The sequence below is a fragment of the Anopheles bellator genome, chromosome 2 (genome assembly GCF_943735745.2).
Source record: "Anopheles bellator chromosome 2, idAnoBellAS_SP24_06.2, whole genome shotgun sequence".
Classification (NCBI taxonomy): Eukaryota; Metazoa; Arthropoda; class Insecta; order Diptera; family Culicidae; genus Anopheles; species Anopheles bellator.
This window is the reverse complement of record NC_071286.1, coordinates 65,385,769-65,395,091: the sequence shown is the minus strand read 5'-3', so window position 1 is coordinate 65,395,091 and position 9,323 is coordinate 65,385,769.

Sequence of the window (9,323 nt, the reverse complement as noted above, 5' to 3'; positions counted from 1 at the left end):
TGGCAACATTCAAACTAGCGTGAGATAGGTGAACCGTGGCGCGGACAACAACCAAACTGCGGAAGAAGCCAACATTGGAGTGAACCGATTCACCCATCGACGCTCCGATTCTTCCGACCTAGTTGGTTATGGTGGCTGTGGGAATTCAATTGCGCGCGCGATGAAAGTTGCTTTTGTTTCACTGACTGACTCTGCTGGCCCGTCTCTATGCACTCCAGCCAGGCGCATCCGTGTGAACTTCAACCTACCACACCTGCTGGCAGGTGTGAACCGACGGTCAGTACTGGCATTAAATCACCCCTATGACGCGGGCATGCGGGACTGCCCAGGAAAACATTGTCATTCCGTCAGGCTTCACTTCATTCTCCCAGGGCATGAAAATGTTGTGGTCAAACCTGAGAAAGTTTAAAGTTGGCGTATGAAGTGGTTCTAGATTCGGAGCGAAGCCAGCAATCAAGCACTAAATTTTGATTTTGAGGAGTTCCGATTTTAATTTCCAAGTAACAGGTTTTGATCTTGATACTTCATTTGTTAGTATTAAAATCATTTCAACCGTCATCGTTTGGTAAAAAAATGTCGATTGCACTTTTGACGCTAAAGAAGTGTTGATCTTCTCCGTAAAGTACACTCTGTTATCTCCTTGGTCCGCTACTCCAATCTGCGGCTCTGGTGCGCCACCTGTGCGCCATCAAACAAGTGAGTAGGTGTCGCTTCCCTAATTCCGCTGAAAACGGCAACCACAGCCCTTGGAACGCGATGTGGAAAGGCCGTGAAAAATTGCCCTCCAGCGGTGGGCTTGCCACTTAAACCGTCGCCTGGCCGTTTAAAATTAACTCCGAACAAGTGTTGGAAGGCTTCCATTTTGCTCCTGTCCGCGCGGGCACCGGATCTCCGGCTTCAGGGTTGACGTTACACTTTTCATCGATGATTCCCACCCAAGGGCCAAACCCTCCCGCCCGGTCCGGCTCGGTCTAATGAACTTCAGCTCCGCCAGACGTCTGCCAGGCGGCCATCGAGTTCGGAGAGTCTCCTGCGCGCGCCGCGACACGCTTCGTTCATTGTAAAGTCATTCGAGCAGTTCCCGCGGGCCGCACATCGAGGCGTCACCGGCACGTGGATCGATACGGTACGCGCACGGAAAATGCCGGCGTGACACGGAGGTGAAAAATGAAAGTGTATCAATATTGTTATTATTCTGTGAACACCCCTCACTGTCTCTCTCTCTCCCTCTCGCTCACGCGCACACGTGGATTGGCGACGGATTGGGCAAATGTTTCTCCAACGGAGTGTGCCAACCTCCGAAAGTAACAGAAAACACAATCATAACAACGAGAGCGGCCGACTGTTGTGCCGAACCCGGGGAAAAAAGGCCCGCCACGTGACCGGGGGCGGACACCACTTCCGCGCACGGGGCCACCCTCCCAGGCACGTCTCGCGAAACAGGACTCCAAGCTAGGAAGGACGCGCGTCGAAAAGGAAGCTATCAAATGATTGCTCTATTTCGTAAAGTCATCGCCGCCGCAGTGGTTGTTGCCGCACCTCGTGTACTTGCCCTCCACACACGCAGAGGTGGCCACGTGGCCGAATTCGGTTAAATTAATATCAAAACAAATTACGTATGCAGGCGGAGGCAGCGATGAGCGGAACCATCATCATCCCCACCCGGCCCGAAACCGCTTTCCGACCGAAGAGCCCATAAAACGCGGTGGCTGCCGGAGGCGTTCCGGAGAAAGTGGATGCGACGCAGGATGCGAGCAAGGAGTCGGCTGTCGACGTATGCAGATATCATGGTCATGGCTAATTGTTGCGCAATAGCGCGGGAGCACCACCTCCACGTGCCCAGCTCGCAAAATGAGCTGCTGCTTCTATTGTGCCCGGGCGACCCGGTCGTCTGAAGGAAGTGGTCTCCGGATGCGTAAGTGACTAATGATTTTTTGACTGCCCGCTGGGACATTATTCTTGCTACGGATGGGACCGCCCGCGGAGTCTGTGTGTCTTCGCTTTCGGATTTTGTTAATTTATTACAGGATAAGAACGCACCAAAGATGGCCCGAAGACAGCGCACGGGGCGGGTGCGTTAGCGGGAGGCGCTGCGTAGTGATGATGTGGCTCAGAAATGGCGGAAAATTAATGAAGCCAACTAAACAATATGGTTTGTTGTGACTTTCATGTGATACTTCTTTCGCATGTGGGAGTGTATGGGAAAATAGTATCAAATTCTTAATTAGCAGGCTTTTGATTGTATGATTAATAGACACAACCTATGCGGATGAATGATAGAACAAGAAAAAAAGTTGAAAAAACTGGCCATAGTTTAAAAATGAACTTAACAAATACACTTAAAATACCAATGAACTGTAAAAACCCATCCACGATCTCCGATTCAAAGTAAACAACTGAAGCAAAGTAATTAACCCACATTTAAAATATTCAAAGAGTACGTAAAGTATCGGGTTTTTCTTGCATGATTTACGATTCATTAAAAAAAGGCAACTTTACTGCAATAAATTGCAGCGTATAAAAGCACATCGGCCGTCCGTCAACAAACCCAGTTTATCAGTACTCTTCGGAACAAAAAAAAATCAGGAAGCACACGCAAAAGCAAAATCCCACCGAATCTGCTGAAGCTCGGACTTCAAAAGCCATTTGGAGCCGTTTATTTGATCATTGCACACGCCGGCACCACTTACACCGGGCAGTGTGTTAATGCGCTACCTTTTCGTGTGAGTGCACACTTTGCAGGCTAATGTGACATCAAACTATCTCACGCACCCGAAAATTGCCCATTTTCGCCTTGCCGCGGGGACCAAGTGGAGAGGCGGTTCCGAAAACCGGGTGCCACCATTTTCGTTTCCACGCCAACGCGCCACCGACCGGGAGCAGAACGGTAGAAAAATTATCACCCCGGTGAAAAAAACTCACGCACGGAGGACGTGAGTGAAGGAAGAAAACAAAACCGGGACCGGACGGGACGAAACAATGCCGGGACGAGCGTGGTCGGGAACAGGAAGACGGAAAAAAGGGCCGAAAATAAAGCAAATAAATATACAAACGCGGCGCGCCTCTAATGGATCGCGGTGGCGGGCAGGCGTTGACGTGCAATTCGGGAGCCACAAACGGTCGGAAAATGGACGGCTGGTCAGGACGTCTTCAGTGGCATCATAGAGCCAGCGCGAGGTGGGAAAAATCCATCTCCAAATCATACCCATGAAAGCACTCTATTTTATAGCACATTCAGCGCAATTCCGGTCCCGGTGCAGTTCCCGGATCGCTTGAGAGCCGTTCCCGCGCGGGGCAGCGAGTTGCGGTTACAGAGATGTCACTATTTGAATGTTGGCTCGGATCGGACCGTCAAATGAGAAATGGACCCAGAACGAGCCTTTAAAAATGAGCTATGATTTAAGCCCTCAAATGGTTACAATCCTCACGTTGATTTACTCTGAGTTAATTTTACGGTTTACGTACAAAGCAAGCAGATTGAGAGGAATCGGTATTTGACTTATCATAGCTCTGTCTGATCGATGTCTGTTTGTAACTATTTTTGAATAACCTTTCCACAGCTTCAATTTCACAATATTTCACGCGAATCACTGAAATTGGAAAAAATATGAGGTGGTTAGCTTAAGACTGCAGTTTTCCTTCGAGCAACTACCGTCTGGCGGCGTTTATTAGCCGAGCACTTCTTGGCGCACTCACTTAGTCGCTTCTAGCGCGTTCTAACTCAAGCACCCATTGATATCTGCGTTTAGTAAGCGAGCTTAACATGGCACTTTTTTAAGCCAACGTCGTACAAATGTAGCGTCACTTCACTGACGACGACGACCTCTCGAAGGGGTCGCTCGATTGACGCAGAAGCTGTTAACGACAGGCGCGGCTAGGAAACGGCAACAGCCACGAGCAGAACGAGGTCTGCCCCCTGTAAGTGTCACAAAATGCATTAGACGCAGCGCGGCCGGAGCTACGTGCAGGCAGAAAATGGCGTTTATGAAGGCCGTAAATCAAACCCCCATCATCGGCCGTCGGCCGAAGTGACTCCACAGCAGCAGCAGCAGCACCAGCGACGTCGCCATCATCGTCATCAAGAGTCGACTTGTTGACGCATTAGATGGATTAGTGGTGGCGGGCGAAGAATCCGTTCGCCCCAGGCGCAGAGCTAACGATATCGAAAACAAATCTTGAGATTTGGTGAAATGCTCCAAAATCATAAAAGCATTTCATAAGTGTGAGAACAAGCACAACCGAAAAAAAAAAATGAAACAGAGCAGCTGCTTTTAAGGAACGGCCATAAAAAAGTGTATTCAAATTGTATGGCTTTACAGGACGCTCCGGGTTTTGAATCGAAACTCGGCGGAATTTTATTGAGCCTTTGCAAACCAAATCAACCGCCCCGAATCTCATACACCAAAAGCCGAACACCGTTCGACGCAGTTGTTGTCAAATTGTTCGAATTCTGACAGCGAGCAGTCTATTTAACGCATTCCTCCTGAGCGCTCCTGAAGGCGCATTTTTCTTGGCTCTCCTTTTTTTTTATTTATGTACCAAGCGGCACACTTTAAAGAGACGCAACTCATACTCAGGCTGTTTACACTCTGACACAACACACCGAACAAGCCGATGCGCGTTGCGTTTTTTATGCGTCCCGCATTTGCATTCTTCCGCCCGGTGCCACGCATCGGTCCTCAGAGAAACGTCGTGGAAAATCGAGCGAAAGGCAACGGGAAAAGTGTTCCTCAACTCTCGCAGCAACAGAAGCGCCGAGAAAACTCACTTTTCGGTAGTTAAACATTCACCAGCCAATCAGTTCGGTTTTCCACCGGGCCGGCCCCATTGTTTCACAGCGGGGCCTAAGTGGCCCGTTCCGTTGGAGAAAAGGGCCGTCGCGAGAATGTGGAAGAAAACGAAACGGAGCAAACATTCTGATTTTCTTTAGCTTTTTCCCGGTTTTTTCTTCCTCTCCTCCCGAGTTCTGGGCCATCCATTTTAAACGTGGCAACGGGGGCCGGGACGGCGCGTATTGATTTATGCAGTGAGTTTAAATATATTGCGGTTTGCGGCGGAATGCAGCTACTTTGGCTTGTTTTTTTATTTGGGACCGGCGTCTTTCAACACCACGCCGGGGCCCGGGTCGAAAGGTTTGAATAACAATGTGGCACGGTGGCGCTAATGCATCTCGACGTGTGGCGTGCGAGGATGCATGCATGATGTCGGTTTCAATCTGGTTGGTGCACCCATTTCGGCGATGGTTTTACTTCGATCGGGGTGCAGTAACACCGGTTGAGGGAAATTATGTTTCTTTTCAAAATGTGCAACGTGCAACAAGGCAGTGGAAAATGGTTTTCGGAAGATGCTGATATGGAACACACTTGGACACATAAAAGTATCGTCTTGGAAACGTATAGTTCTAAGTAACGGTTACTGTAAGCTATGTCTTTATATTACCTTCCAAACAATTTACGGGTTTATCTCCAAAAAGTTCTTCCTGTCCGTTTAATTGTTGAATTATTCTTATTCGCGTTAGAGCAACAAGAGCAGCTGTCACGAACGCAAATGTCCTTTCCATAGTCGGTAAACAAACGTTACTGTTTTCTTGGCAAAATTAGGCTTAATTGGGCGAAAATTTAAATAATCATTACATAAAAGAGAGCTAACGTTCAAAGCAATTTAACGTTGTAAGCAAATCAAAAAATTAAAAAAAAGTTTTGTGTACATAAAATTTCAAAGAAAATATCAACAATGACCACTTATCTAAGAATCGGCTTTGGGTAATAAATTATCCAAAGTCAAACATTGAAGAGGCCAGCTTCACAACCCACATGTTACGATTTCTATGTGTGCCGGGATCGTGCACGTTCCAGCGAACCTTATCGATGCCCCATAAAGCCGACCCCGCTAATCGCTATCGGGGTCCTTAATTTATTATCTGCAAAATGCACACAATAAAACCCGTTTCATTTAGTGCACCAATGCACACTTTATAGTGCACACACTTCACCTTCATCTGGGGCCGGCCACCGTATCCATCATGTCGGGCGATAGTGTGCGCGCCACGCAACAGCTTGCGAAAAATAAAGTCATCAAACACTTCCGAAGGCGGAGATGGCGAGCTTAAACCATTCCCCCCACTTGACTGTTGAGCCGGCTCCACGAACCCAAAGGTTGCAAACTTGAACAAAAAGCGGCCCTAGTTCCGTGCCGTTCATTCATTGCGAAGTGCGATAATAACGGAAGTTAAGTCGATTGTAAATCACATCTAAGATAAGTTTATTCTCTGATCCGTGGCATCCCGGGGAGGGGGTCGCCGGAGCCGCAGGGAGCAGCATAAAAAGCATTGTGTGTTTTTTTGCTGTCGGCTCAGCAAAGCATTGCACCACACGGCCATTGTGCTTCGCTGCACAATCGAAGCACGCAATAAATTGCCAGTTGAAAGTAAATTTAACCTTGATCTTCCCGGGGCGTTCGGAGCTTGATCTTCGAGGCCGGGGCCCCTCAGTTTTACATAAAAGCGTTAATTAACATGACTTATTACACACCCTTGCCACGCTCGGGTGTTGGTGTAAGTATACCAAAACGACGAAACGCACACAAAGTTCCGTACCGGGCACATGAAATCCATCCGATCGGAGTTTACTCCGCGCGGGATCAAATTTCCGACCGGAGGACCACCGCGAGCGTGGAAAATGGTTCCCTTTTCCGTTCTGCGGTCCACGTGGAAAATGTCAAACGCACAACGCGCTATGTCAATATGGCCGGGGTTACAGAATGGAAAAATAACACTTCACCATACCCACGACGGGCGATTCGACAGGCACGGAAATGTACGGAAATGGTTCCCGGATGGGAGCGTCTTGATGCTTTCGATCTCACTTGGACGCGTTCAGGTCTACAGTGCACTACAGTAAACTGTAACCGCAACTGTAAAACTTCCACAACAAAATCAAGTTCTGCGTTCTTCAACAAGATGTTCGCAGCTGGCAAGGAACATTAAACCAGTTTTAACGCCGGAACACGGGCCACAAATTCTATACTGTCCCCAACGACACGCGGATGTACCATTTTTCGTGTGGCGCACTGTATCGTCCTGGACCTAGCCTAGCCGCAGAGCGTCAGGACTAGCCAACGGAAGGGAGAAAATATGATATTTTTAGCAAATATCAAAACAAACAAAAACTTCCGTCACCAGCGCGCGCCCGTCTTCTATTGGTTCCGAAATCATTCGCGGTTTCCATCCCTTTATGGCCGGGGCCCAAAAAGGGGTCGAGACATTCGATATCTTCGGGCTGCGGTTCGGGATTCGAAACGGCAGGCGGTGTTCTGTGGCACATTTTCGGGCACAGAAACCGAAAACCCAATAGACGTTCGACCACAGGACGAGCGAAACGTACTCGAAACTATCCATTTCCTTGTTATGTCTAGCGAAACCGTCGTCAGTGTTTGTCTCCCATATTGGGTTTCCTTGTGGACGCAGGATACGATGGCCTGGTTACAGCAATGGGGGTGCTGTAATAGTTTCATCCTGTATGTGGTTATCACTCGTTGTTGCTAATTTAACATAACAATCCACGGGGCAGCGTTACGAAGTTTGAATCGTTGCGAGCATCCCCATCACTCAACTTCTGAGAAAAAGACTCACGCGAAAGTAGATACTACTTCGTTTTCATTTCATTGCCGTTAGCAGCCGTTCGTACGACTGTTTGATTCCTATTTTTTTGATTCCTATTTTTCCACATTTTCGCTATCGTCAGAAAATATGTTGTGTTGTTATAATAGGAGGGACATTGTCGCGCTCGTATTGAGAAACGTTCCTCTGTTTTACGAACCCATGAGACAACATTCGACAGAAGCTAAGTGATAATTATCTCAAGGATCAACTAGTCACACTAGTCATCTGGACTGTGTTACGTTGGGCGAATTTCAGAACTGCACGTTTCAATTCATTCCTTGTTGCTGTTCCGTGCCCTCCATTCATTGTCAGCGTCGCATTGGGATGCAATCTATTCAATTAATTCTGCACATTTCGATGCATGTCTTAAAACTAGACACTTCGCACCGAAACGCTGTTGTTTCGCTGTCGCTGACCCGTTTCGAATGGAATCGTATCGAGGAGGGACTAATTTATATTTTAAAATAAATGGCTGTCCGCTTGTGTCACCTTGTGCCAGGACACTACCACAGAAAAATGGTGCTCCGGAAGGGTTTTCACTTTGCACTACATCGACGTGCAATAAAATGACAATCTCGAACGCTTGAATGGATCGAATTTTAGACAACCCATTGTCCAATCGGTTGCGGATCGCAAATCGGATCGCCGAAACAATCACCACGGACTCGTCATCCGATCCAAGCCGTCGTTACCGTCCAACAACAAACACACATTCCGCTTCCTGCTGGATTATGGATGCTAACAACTAGATGACCTCCCCACAACACCATCGCCGCCTTCCCGGTACGGCACTGACCTCCCTGACGTCTGGCCCAGCGTGATGGGCCGAGTGATGGTGGAAGGAATGCTTTTAGTTTTAATTATATATTATTTGAATCCTCCTCAAGTGCCCGCCGCCACCGACAACCACCGGGACCGCCACCCGCCACCAGTCTAGCAATCTACCATTTTTTCCACCATCGCCTCGCCCATCACCGGCACTTTTTTGCATTTCATTCTGAACCTCCGGCCCGGACACAAGCTTCGGCTCTCCATATTTGCCTTTTCATGCATTACAAACTGAGCCGCAAATGCGCAACATCATTCCGTCAACCGCGCGCACCATGCTTTCCATCCGGCATCGCCGCCGAGACCGCAACCGTCATTTGAAATTTATTGTCAGGAACAAGAGCATCAAGCGAGAAGCAAAAACAGAAAAAAACACAACGAAAGGAGATGTGGTCCCGATACGATACAGAGCATGTCGAACAAATCGAACGGCCGCGGAATCGAATCAAAGGAGACCTCCTATGTGCCCCGTTGGTAGCCAGATTTATGCTTCACGTCTCTGGCCCACTCTCCTTCCTGGCGCACGGTTCAGGCGAGAAACGCAGGGACCGTCTATAAATAGTTGAAAATTGGTATTAATTTTTGAAAATGGACCTTAAAAGCTTTTGCTGCGGCGTGTTGCTGGGTCGGGAAGATTTTTCTCCGTAGACAATGCGTTCTAGGCAATCAACGTGTCGGGTCAAGACGTTCCATTCTCCCTGTGGCCGAGCCGAGAGTGCCTCGAGTACGTTCGATTTCCCATGCCCCGCAAGCACCAAACATCAAAGCTATCATTTTCTTCGCTCCGGTGTGGAGGCCGCCTCCTTCGCCGACTACGGAATTGGCCGAAAAGATA